General features: G+C 39.9%; 1 protein-coding gene across 17 annotated transcripts in view; it reads right to left on the bottom strand.

Annotated features, from left to right (window-relative positions):
- CDC14B (cell division cycle 14B) overlaps positions 1-13,199 on the bottom strand; it is a 110,698-nt gene that overhangs the window by 96,308 nt on the left and 1,191 nt on the right. The gene's annotated exons all lie outside the window — the stretch shown is intronic.

The raw sequence follows: 13,199 nt of genomic DNA on the forward strand, positions 1-13,199 counted from the left end.
AAAAGATTAGCAGGTTCACCTATAAATTTTGCATGACAAACACACCTCCCCACAACTGTTAAGAAAATTAAAACACCAATGACAAACAGAAAACATAATTGCAAAATATCACAGATAATTTCCCTAATTTAAAGAACTAATGTACATAATTTGGAAACAGTCAGTGCAGCCCAACAGAAAAACGGGCAAAGGGTATTTATAGCCAGTTTTCAGAAATTCAACCTGTGCTCACAAGAGAAATACAAATGACGTTGAGACTACGATTTTCTACCTGTCAGACTCGCAAAAATCTAAGTTTGGTAACCCACTCATTTGGTGAAGTTATAAACAAGTCCTCTCATGCACTGCTGGTGGTACTGTAAATAAATGCAGATAACATCTATCAAAATTAAATATATATATATATATATATATATATATATATATATATATATATAGCTCTAACTCAGCAGTTCACTTTTGAAAAGTTATCCCCTATACACATCTATACATATAGAATGACATATGCAGTACAGCATTATTTTTTATAGCTAAAGACTGAAAACAATCCAAATGAGTATAAGTAAGGGTTTGATGAACAATCTTATGTGCACTATAAAATGGAAATTCCATGCAGCTATGAAAAAGAATGAGGAGGTCTCTATGAAATCAAATTAAAAGCTTTCCAAGATACATCCCATCCCATCAATACTAAGATGTATATTTTTTCACATTTGAGTATCTCTGAAATGATGCTACATCTTAAAATCTGTGACTTAGTTATTATTGGCACCTTGTTTCCTTTCTTTGTAGTACTTAAAATAATACATACTATTGTATTGTAGAATTAATGAAATATGGTATCTGTCAAGAACAGCAAGGTTTAGAACTATATGGGTAGAATACGCTATCTTTCAATTCAAAAAAAATCTATTAAATCCAAGTATCCTGGGACAGAAAAAAGGTATTTATGAAAAATGTGGAGGAATCCAAATAAGGTCTGTAGTTTAGTTAGTAGTTGCATCAATGACAGCCTCTTGGTTTTGGCAAATGTACTATGGTAAAACAGGGTTATGTTAGGGGAAATAGGTGAGCTCTCTGTGTAATCTCTGCAACTCTTCTGTAAATCTCAAATTATCCCAAAATAAAAACGGTTAAAATAATTTTTAAAAGAATCTGTATTTCATGCAAATGCATTTTTTAGAAATCAAGGTGAACATAAGAAACTAAAACCTCTGGGGGATAGTGGGCTGGAGGAAACTAAGACAGATATGGGCTGGGAGGGGCCGAGGAGAGGCTGTTCACTTTACACTTCTCTCAGAACCATGTGAATGTTTGATTCTCTCCAAAACACCAAGTTAAAAAAATTGTAAGAAGGTACTTTATGAGAGGATGAATAGGATAAAGAAGGCTTATTCTAAATACAACTTATACATACAACCTAGTACCGTGACAGGAATTCATGGCTTGGCTGGGGGAGGTCTACCACCTCTAAAATTATCTACCCAATTTTATGCAAATGATACATGGACATTTTCCTCAGTAGGGGAGCCACAAGGAAACAAATTATTATATATCTGTACTATGCAATATGATGCATCCACTGAGAAATATATATGTGGACATGTATTTAGGACAATGAAAAATTCCATTATTGAATATGAAGTGGAAAAAACAACAGTAGTATTTATAGTGCTTACCTTGTTAATGTAAAAACATCTCTCTCTATAGAGATATCTACGTATATAAATACACACTGAAAAATCTAAAAAGCTAAATGTGGTAGACATTAATGCTTCCTGTTCACTAAATATTTCTGTCTCCCTGACTAACAGGGTACATTCCTGCCCCTCTGTGGCAGGATGGGACCCTGTGACTTATTCTGGCCAATGCACTATGAGTAGAAATGAGCATTTAATTGTTGGTTCAAGGCCCTCCACAGCACTTTTTCCTCCAGCACAGGGACAGGCAATATCAGAAAGGGCTGCTGCTCCACAGCCTTGGTCCCCAAGCAATTAAATAAGCAGAACCTCTTGCTCACCCACAGTGGATGTGAAAGAGAAACAGAATGAAATCTTTGTTGTAAGCAGCTGAGATTAGGGTGCTCGGTATCACAGTATAACCCAGTCTAAACTAACTGATAGAGAAAACATCCTTGCTAGGAGGATCACTGATCACTTTTCTTTCCTTTCTTTGTTGTCCTTTTAAAAATAATCAGCACCTCTACCTTAGAAATTTTATTTGGGGGGTGGAAGGCAGAGACAGATCCTTGCATGGGCCTCAGCATGGAGCCGATGTTGACTACCAGCAGCTGTCACAGTCACATCTCCATCTATAACAGCTTGAAAACATGGTGCATGGGATCCTCCAGCTCCCTCTGTTTCAGTTCTGCGCTCCCTGGGCCAAGAGCAGTGAGAACAGCAAGGTACAGAATGGTGGGAATAATGTGCTGTAATATGCATGAGGATAAAACAGACATCAGTCTATACATATATGCACAGAAATGGAGAACATCTCTGCTAAGACATAGGTTAGTTACATCAACTGATGCTGAAGAGGGAAAATAGGTAGCCAGGTGACAGGCAAAAGCCGGGCTCTTACTCTGTGCTCTTGACTCTTTTATATCTTTTAAATTCTGAAACATGTGCATGTATTACCGAATTTAAAAAACCTTAATAGAAAAAAAAAAACAAGCAACTCTAAGTGAAGGAGCATACTGAGTGTTGTTTGGCCATGTTTCAAAAACATAGAAAGCCTATGAGGGGCTTGCACGGACCGATGGTGAATGTGTCATGAACCCAGAATCATGAATGCGTGTCAAGAACACGGACCATGATTAATGGGAAAGATCACCAGCATCACTTTACTAAGTTTTAAGAGCTGCCACTGATATTCAAGGACATGAAGAAAAATTATCCCTAATGCTTCAAAGTCAAGGCTTCTATTACTGAATCTTGAGCCCATCTGAAAGCTTGAGCTTTGCTAAATTCCTCCTCTCACAAGGTTAGCAGTGTGATTTATTTTTTTTCCCTCCACTAAAAACAACAGGCTGAATTATTATTACCAGAGAAAAACGAAAAGGGACTCTGCAGCCTTTAATAATGTGGGAAAAGCATCCAAAAAGAATACGAAAACGGCACTTCTTACACCGCCTCTGGTAAACGGTTCTCCCTAGTTTATATAACTTTGTACACACACATGATAAAGAGATTACGAACTCCTGTGCATTAAATAAGTAGATTTCTCCATCTTGAAACATACCCAAGAATACCTAACACTTGTTAAGAGGCCCTATTAGAAATAAATGGCACAAAGTGGTTGGCTTCACAGATGCACAACTCCCTTTAGCTGGGGATGGTGTTCCTGGAAATGGAACTTGCTGGAATCCGCAGGTCTCCATGGAGATCCAGTCCCAGCATATTCTGCATTGTCAGCAGCCCCACTCTTCCAGCCACTTCACATTCGGAAGTCAGGATTGTCTCTGGCCATGTTCTTCTAGATACTAATCAAACAATTGTTAGTCAAACCTCCAAGCTACACGGATGTTTATAAAGCCTTTCATAAAAATCCACATCCAACCATCCTTAATTGCACACTGATCTTTACTCATTTCCTAGAACAGTTCCTCTCAGGGGGCTCATTAAGCTTGCATTTTAAACACCCAGCTTAGTACAGTTCCAAACAATTCACTCCCACACGCCCACCCGGTCACGTGCACATCTCCTCTCAGCATGTGCTCCCAAAAAGGCCTCACCAGGGCACTGCACAGGGACAATAGCACACTCAACTCAGGATAATGGCGGAGCGCTAACGAGCTAAGAACGTCCAGGAACAGCATAGGCGCCCACAGGAAAAGCTGACCCATTTAGTGATTGACAGGAGACACTGTGCGAGCTACACCCAGCCCCCCCCACCCCATCAGCACACTACAGAGGCGCCCAGGTCTCCTGCAGAGCTTTCTACGGCCTAAGGAGCCTATGGGTGCCGCTGTCATAGCACTTCATTCCCACCCACCCTCTCAGTTACTGGTGTGCACATATCCCAGCCAACTCCCCCCCCACCCCCCCACCCCCGCCACACTCCTTTGCTCTGTACTTTCTCAGGTTTCTCCTGTGGGAGCCTGCATGCCTACTTATTCTCAGTAAAACATTTCGAAGACAATATAATTACAACAGAACAAAACGGACTAGGGTTACATTAAGTAGGGCAATAAGGACACAAAAAAATTTAGTAATCCTGTTCATAAGTCTATTAGAATTACTTTTCTGAAATTAGTTTAAAATAGGGTCCTTAATCCAAAGCTTTTATTTTTTTTTAAAAAGCCCAGGTTTTCTTGCTCAGCGTTCAGAATAACCCACATTTGGAAATGCCCAGAAGTGTCAACATTAAGGGGAAAAAAAACCTTTTGCACTTTGCCTGGAAATGGTTATCTTCTGAATCCACAAATTTAGCCTCTAAAAATGTATTTGATCAAAAAAGGGTCCTAACAGATAAAGGATGCATTAAGGTTTACCTGCCTTTTCCTGCCCTCTGGGGTAAGAAAGCTGTCATTAAAGTGTTCTTTTCATCTTGGAGCAAAGCTGTTATTTAACTCAGGTTAATTACCATGTCTTCATGCCTGTTACTGGTGGAACGCATGAGCACGTGGGACAGGCCCTGGGGCCATGAAGATATCTGCCCTATGCTGGGGTGGAGTCCACTGTCAATCTCAGCAATCACCACCCCCCAACTGCCACTACACTAGGGGCACAGAGGCAGTCAGACCCATGTACTGTGACCAGGACCAGTTCCTGCTGGCTCTGGAGGGGAAAGATTATCTTTTCACATGTCAGCTCAAGCCTCCTTCCCTTGAATGAAGGATCCTATTCAGAGGCATGCAACTTGGAGTGTCCACGACACCCACAGATAAGCTCCTCCATGTGACGCAGATACATACAGAGATAGATAGATCTGCACCACGCAGCTCCGTAGGCTGGTGTCACTTCCCAGACATCAGGGTCAAGTCCGAATCTCCAGCAGCTCTGGCAGCATCCATGGCAGGGATGGGACTACATACAGTGCACTCAAACATATCCCGAGTGAGTCTGTGCTTCAAGCCCTTTCAGTCACAATAGTTTAAAATTAGACTATAGGAACAGTGAGTTACAATCCCAACCTCAGTTGTGTTTGCCAGCTAAACTCTAAGCTTTTTTGACAGTTTGCTGTCAAAAATGAAAGAAATGCGTGTTAAGATCTTCAGTTTCATCTATTAGGCGCTTCCAACAAGCTATCTAATGACAGTATTACAATAAAAAATCCCAAAAGCAGATTGAGAACAGCTTCCAAAAATGTAAAACCTTAAATTAATTCTGTTATACATTCATGTCAAAGCAATTCTTCCTCAGCACCTATAAAAGAATGTGAAAATCAGAATGCTTTTCAGTTCAAGTCATACACACCAAATACACTTCTTAAAATATTTAGCAATCTTCATCTTTAGTGCCTTCAATTTAAGAAGTAACGCTCAGCTTACAGGGTGCTCTGTAGTTGCTTCTTACCAGTAAATAAGGTATTCTTAAGAATAAAAAGGTATCTGCATTTAAATTACATCTCCTCAAGTACTTTGAGATTCAAATTAGGTATGGAATTAATTGGAATGTAGACTTTTTGCTTTGGCTCTGTTTCAGTAGAGATAGGGTTTTCGTTATATTATTAAGTACATACACATATATATATATAGTTAGTTAGTTATATACCAAAATGAGGATTCTTCCCCTTGTTTCTTTTAAAGGTACACACACACACACACACACACACACACATACACACATACACACACGAGGACACCATAAGACACAAAAATAATTCACTTTGTGTAAGAATTACCATGTGATATTTCTGCCACACAATTCTTTCAAACTGACACTGTTTAAACAAAGAGTACAACTACATAACAACTGACTCTTTCATTACCTGCCTTCCCTGAGATGATGTAATAGTCTATTCCTTCTCTATCTTTCAGGGAGAAGGAGCATGCTGCTATGAATCTTCATACCCTCTCCCTTCCTCAAAAAAACCTGGCCCAATCTCTTGCTCAAAGTAGTCAATCGATAAATAGTTACTGAATGGACACACTAATTAATTCTCTAACAATTCATACAAATACAAATGAGTATAAATGCACAAAATGCAGAGAATGAGTCAGCCGAGATCGCCCTAGAATAAAGGGCTTTGCAAAATTCAGGGTATATGTAATGATATTAGAGCATTACGGATTGGCTATGAGAAGATCAATGTCATAAACTGCAGAGCAGTGCCAAGAAAGTAATTTTACTTTCAAATTAGAACTTGAAGGAACAATAAACACCATCGGCATCGGGAACAAGATGTTTTCTACTGTGAAAGTACAGTGCCACCAAGCTTAATGGCAGAAAAGAAAACCACCCGAGAAATAAAGTCGGTATGGGACAGGACACAATCGGAGTGCAGTTACCCAGCCCAGCTTCCTTAGCTTTTCAGACACAGAGACAAGGAGACCCCATCTTTGAACCGCCTGGTGAATAAAGCCCCCTAAGGGAACTGCTCCTTTAGAATATAAATGATAATAAGAACTACAGGAGCTGAACAAAAGACCCAAAGAAAAAAGTCAGAATTTTTTTTTAATTGGAAATAAATGCGTATTTTTATATGGGGCCATTCAGATTTGTTCTTTCAATAATCAGCCTTATTTGAGGAACTTGGAAATCAAAGAGAATCAACATGCTTTAATTTTTTTAAATAAAATATGAAAAAGCTTCTTCCCAAATTTCAAGTTGGCCTTTCATGAGATTTCCCTCTTGCCAAACAGTAAATAAGATATAAGCCTGTCCATCAAGGAAAAAAAAAAAAGGCCTAAAAAACCATAGTAACCTGGGGGGGGGGGAATTAAGAAAAATTGTAGTTGTAACAACTTATTCTAAATATCCTTTCAGCAGGTGCCTATAAAAGGAAATTCAATTCAGGCAAGTGAAGTATAGCATTACTAAAAGTATCCACCATCCAAAACACAACATTCATAATTGTCCCAATCAGGTATCACAGGAATACTTTCAGCATTACCAATACACAGAAACCAACAAAACTTTTCATATAAAGACAGATTTCAACTTGTCATAAACATACGAAAGATACTCTACATTATAGAAAACTTGAGTCTGTCTCTACAACTAAATTTAAGACAAGCAAACAGGAAGGGACAGAACCAGGAATCACAACTAACAGATTAAATCTACAGCTTTAAAATTATCAGAAAGAACTGCAAAGCAGAGTCAATGATCTGAATACCTTTGTTGCAGCAGAGTATCCATGAAAAGCTATAGAAAAAAGAGAGAGAGAGAGAAGGGCGTAAAACTTTCATATACACTGGAGAATCCAGATGAGATGTACACATTCCAGTTACATATCCGTGTATTTAGGAAGTCAGAACCAACTTTATCTCGGCAAATATTGTCTAAAGTAATCCCTGCCTAAGATGGGAGTCAGTACTTCCAGACATTAAGGGACTAAATTCAGAAGGTGGGAACCAAATAATGGAGAGCAAGCAGTATTTGAAAAACTGGTTGGCTCCTGCTGAACCAGATGCTGCCTCTAATACAATTAATCTCTCCACATTTTGCCTAGAACAATCCCTGCATCTACTTACCTCACCCACAAAGGTGCCCGTCCTAAGTGAGGAACACCTTTGCAATGTTCAGATCAACCAGTCAACTATGCTTTTCATTTCAACGTACAGAAAACTATGCAGAAGTCATTTAAATGTGAAGGATCTTAAAGGGCTTTTTGAGATTAAAAATATTCTGTAGCTAGAATGGGAAGAAAAAAAAACTGGCTTTTAAAGTAATTTTTTCCAGTGTAATAAAACAAAAATAAGATTCAAAGATACAATTTCTTACTTATGTCCAACTCCCACCCCTTCCAAATAAATTGGGTCTCTCTCTGTGCCACACACGAAGGACAGCCTTTTGAAAGTTAATTTGGTTTACCCAAAAAAGAACAAAAACAGAAAAATGCTCTGTCTGCCAATAATAAGCACCAGCAGTATCTAATCTTCTGGATCTGTGAAATACTCTTTTCAAATGGATGTTCCAAGGCACAATCATACTTTAAATTAACCACTCTGAAATATTTATATTCTATCAGTAAAGAATTTAATATATTTGCTTTATTTTCTATAACCTTCTACCTGAGGCTCTCCCATGAGGCCTTTGCATCTTTACAAAACCCCCACATAAGCTTAGCTGCAATTTAATGTAAGGCAACATACAAACTCTTCAGTATAATGAAAATACATAACAATAGCCTTGAAAATAAAGGAACAGCTTTGGTTTATTCTTCCTCTTACAAGGAATCTTTAAAGAGAAACCATAATGTTTTTCCCAAGGCAGAAAGATGATCAACACAGCGCCAACCTCCTCCACCACTCGGACACAGATACTAAGCCAGTCTGATTTGGAGCACTTCTGCCCTGAAGATCCCTCTTAGCAGTCAGAGAAACACACGCATTTTCACTGTGCTGATTCACTGAACCTTTTGTGCAAGTACACATTTGGGGGAAATGTTTGCTTCTGAGTTTCCAAGCACCAAGACTGTCTCAGGCTGCTCTTGCATCCCCAGCCTAGCCTACTGCTGGCATGCCTGCTTTCTGGGGACCAGGGATGGAGCCAGTCTGTCAATGAGGCCCCACGCAGGGCACTGCACGAGCATCCCCTTCATTTCATCTTCCCACAGCCTGTGGACCTTTTAAACAGATGAGAGAATAGGCTCCAAAAGGTGACTAATAATCCAGCTGTGTTCAATCCCTGTGTGGGCAGACACAAGCTTTCCCCAGTGGCCTCATGCCTAATCACTAGAATTAGCTGTTCACAAACTCTACCATCAAAGTTTCTCTTCCACAAGGATTTCAACCACAGTATGCTGCTACCCAAAACTAGTTATCTCTCAGACCCTCCAAGTTTTTCCTCAATTAACACAGAAAACATAAACTCACAAGAGCAGGGACCATCTCCAGCAGTGACCTATTTTTAGCACTTGAGAAAGGAAAAAAAAGCCTAGCAGAGTAGGTATTCATTACACATTTATTCAATGAATGAACTATCTGGAAAATCCAGGCAGTGATGATGGCCAATGTGGAAGACAACATGAGCTCTGGAGGACTTGACTTGTGTAGTCTGTTCACTTTTCTCAATTGACTAAGCAATTATTCATCTCTCTAAATTCAACTGTACAGATACTACTTAGGGAGCATCAACTATGCCATAGTCTACTAGCCTAAGTACCACAGGACTAACTAGTAGATGTTTGGTAAATCATTTATGCACAACTCTTCAAAGTAGCTTTATCTGCCAGAAAGAATAAAAGTCAGGTAGTCCTGGCTTTCCCAAAATGGAACTGCATCAGTTTGGCCACACTTATTTATATCTGGTATTGGCCTCTTCAGAGAGGCCAAGAAAAATAAAACACTTTTGATGAGCTTCTGCTATCAAAACCAAATCATCTACTACATAAAACTCTTGACGAAAAGCAGATTTATTTCCTCCTTGAATCAGTGCCCCAGGTAACAGCATTCCTTTTCTATAAAGAAAAATATATTTCTATCACTGCAAGTAATGCATATGTGTGACTGTTTTACACAGTAAGCATTCAATAAATACTTCTTGAATTAATGAATAAGTTTTCCACATCTAATGGTGTTTAGAGTAAATTTAATTTAAAAAGGGGGGGTTGCAATGCTACAGTTGCTTAATTTTATTTGGTGTCTAATACAACATTAATTTACACTTTTAAATGATACTCCTAACCTTGACAAGAGGGTCTCCAGTTGTTTACTGTTAAAATATAGGGTACAGTATCATAGAAGACACTGAAAAAAAAAATTTGTAATTTAGGACAAACCAGCAAGAATCTTTTTTGATCAGTAGTTATTACCAATTTTCTTCATTAGTCAGAAATTTTTAAAAATTAAAAAATAAAATTAGTTTTTTACCAACTATTAAATCCAGTACGTTAGCAAACACAGAGATGACACAGTGGTGTTACAGTCTTTGAAACTTGTTCCCTATATTAATAGAGAGAACAAGAGACTGTCCTTTCTATTATGTCCACCATCATTTTATGGGGGGCCCTATTTAAGGAACAGGAATATACAGATCAAAAAGATTCAGACCTCTGGAAGCGAGGAGGTTCACCAGGAAAACAAAAAACCTGTGTCCAGTATTTTTCCCCTTGGTATTTTCTGCCACCTGGAGAGTTGCATGGTACCAAATCCAACTGAAACCCTCCTACTTCCCTTCCTCCCCCAGCTTCCTTGACTGGTAACAACTCATTGCAATCATCTTTGCTCAGTATCTCTCTGGCATTAATATACACACTTCACACTGTATCTACCAACTTTCTTGAACTGCAGGAATACAGTTCAGGAAAAAACGCATGTCACTGCACATGGCCAGAGTGGAGCGAATCATCAACCAAGGGGAGGTTGATGGGGACTAGTGGGAATAAAACCCCTGTAAGTCTGCTCCGCCTAAGAGGAAATGCCCAGTGTAGTGGGGTGGCTGGCCAGACACTATTATATAATAGTGGCCACATAATACATGAGGTGAAACTAGGCATTACGCATCCCACGTTAAATGTACCCAGATGAAATATCCTGGGATCTACGGTAATTCAACTTACAAATAAAACAAATTGCAATAAAAATGTTGAGACTAATGAAAAACAGTAATGTATTTAAGAGCAGAAGAGGCAGAAGTGATAATGTGCATTAATTTTTACAAATCAAACTCCGGGGGAAAGAATCTTCGCAGTCACAACAAGTATTAGGGAAGGTGTAGATTAACTGGTACATTGCTGGTGGGAATGCTGGCAGTGCCTCACAAGGTTAACTGTGGAGTTACCACGTGACCCAGCAGGGCCACTCCTGGGTACATCCCGAAAGGAACTGAAAACATGTCAACACAACTTGGACAGGCACACATTTACCTGCATTTTGCCTTACTATGCTTCACAGATACTAAATTTTTTATAAATCGAAGGCTGTGGCAACCCTGCAGCAAGCAAGGCTACTGGGCCATTTTTCCAACAGCGTTTCTCACTTTGTGTCCCTGGGTTACAACCTGGTAATTCTCACAACATTTCAAACTTTTCCATCATTATTATATTTGTTATGGTGATCTGTGATCAGTAATTATGACTTGCTGAAAACTCAGATTATGGTATTTTTAATGAAGGTATGTGCATTTTTTTTTAGACATAATGCTACTGCACACTTCACAGACTACAATATAAACATAACTTTGCACCAGGAAACCAAAATACTCATTTGATTCCCTCTATTGCAGTGGGCTGGAACCCAACCCACAGTATCTCTGAGATTCTCCTGTACATGAATGTTCACAGCAGCATTATTCAGGATCACTAAAAAAGCCTACAGCTGAACGGATAAACCTGTTTACTTCGGTCAGGCCTCTCTCTTCATTTCTAGTTTATTCCCCAGATACACATTCTACACACACGTAGGCAGACTGATACACTGCTGCCACGGCAACCACTGCAGGAGGGACTGGCAAGCCCCCAAATAACCGTGTACTTACTACCATTAAATACATGACAGTTCAGCCACACAAATGCAATACCGTGGCAGCCATTAAAAAGAGGACTGTTCTTTCTGGTAGGGCACAGTTTGTAGCACAGTGAACACAAAGAAAACTGAAGGGAAAGAAAATATTACTGGGGAGGGAGATCAACTATATCTATGTATCTTCTCTGGTAACATTCAACTTTAAAAGTATGCATACCCTGCTTTCTAAGTTAAGAAAACAATAACTGAGAGCAAACACACTCAAAAGGACCAGCCAGGTTGCCATTTGCCTCAGAGGATGAGGACTCCAGCCTCCCCTCCAAGCCCAGTAAAAAGCAATTCACACCTGACATCCAAAATCACTTTGTCTTGTATATCACTCAGAATCACACTGACTTAGTCACATTTTTCCAGGAAGCCCCAACTGTCACTAAGGGACACCTGGAGAAATCCCAGGGAAAGCAGACCTTACACTGGAGGTCTGGACCGCGAAGTCCTGGAGTGACCTTACACTGAGGCTGAACTGCTCCATTCCCTGCGCTTGTAATCTAAATACCATTATTTTGATTTTATGGAATGCATTCATTCCTCAGTATTTTGGTTGCCAATGTTTTCTGAAGTTAATTCATTGATCATACCTCAGGAAAGTCAGCCACATTGCATTTTTTTCTCCACAAAGGAGGAGAAAGATTTATTTACTCAATGACTTTGCTGTCAGAAACTTCCTTTTTTGATTGGAGACAACCTAAATGTTCATCAATAGGAAGTTGTCTAAACAAGTTATAAAACAAATATGCATTTAAATACACATATACTTTTTTATGGTTTTATTCTTTATCACCATATCCACTCTGGCCTAAGCAGTAATTAAATGAGTCAAGTTTTGCATGTCAAATGAGGCCGTTTTGCATGTACTAAGAATTATCGCGCAAAAACAGTGTGAGGAGCTCTATGCTGTCCACTACCCTGTTTGAGTCAGGTACATAATATGCAGTAAATAAATGAATATGCACGCTTAGTTTCTTTTCTGGAAGTAATCCCAAAAACCTAGGGACCTAAGTTGCCTCTGGGGAAGTACATCAGTGGCTGAGACCAACTTCTCAGTGTACACTTCCGTGTGCCTGAGAAATGAAGAGTTCTGTACCATGTAAGTGCGTTACCTGCCCTAAAAGTATGCTATTAAACAAAGCTCCTCGGAAGGAGTACAAATAACGCGGTAAGCAATGTGTAGGTGCCCCCAGGCCCTCGTCGGCGGGGCCATCTCCCCAAGTGCACACCTGGGAAGACCCAGGTCTCGGCCTCAGCACGCTGGCTTCACCGCCCACCGCACTACGCGGGCCTACGCAGGTGCCCACCAGGCAGGTACTCCAGGCGGCCCGTCCTCCTCCTTCCGGCCTCCCCCAGGGCCGTCCTCCCAACGCTGAAAGACCTTCCGCTCTACTCTGAGCTTCGTCTACAACAGACCTTGGTTTCCAACTGTCCATCAACCTAGAAAACAATTTCCGAACACTTCCTAAGTTACCGTCTGACACTCCAGCGTCCCTGCCTTACAAAGGCTACCGGGGAGGAGAGAGCTATAAACCCACACGGCCAGATCCACACATTCCCAGCCACTGCAAACAGCACG

The sequence above is a fragment of the Manis javanica genome, chromosome 2, assembly GCF_040802235.1.
Source record: "Manis javanica isolate MJ-LG chromosome 2, MJ_LKY, whole genome shotgun sequence".
In the NCBI taxonomy this organism is placed as follows: Eukaryota; Metazoa; Chordata; class Mammalia; order Pholidota; family Manidae; genus Manis; species Manis javanica.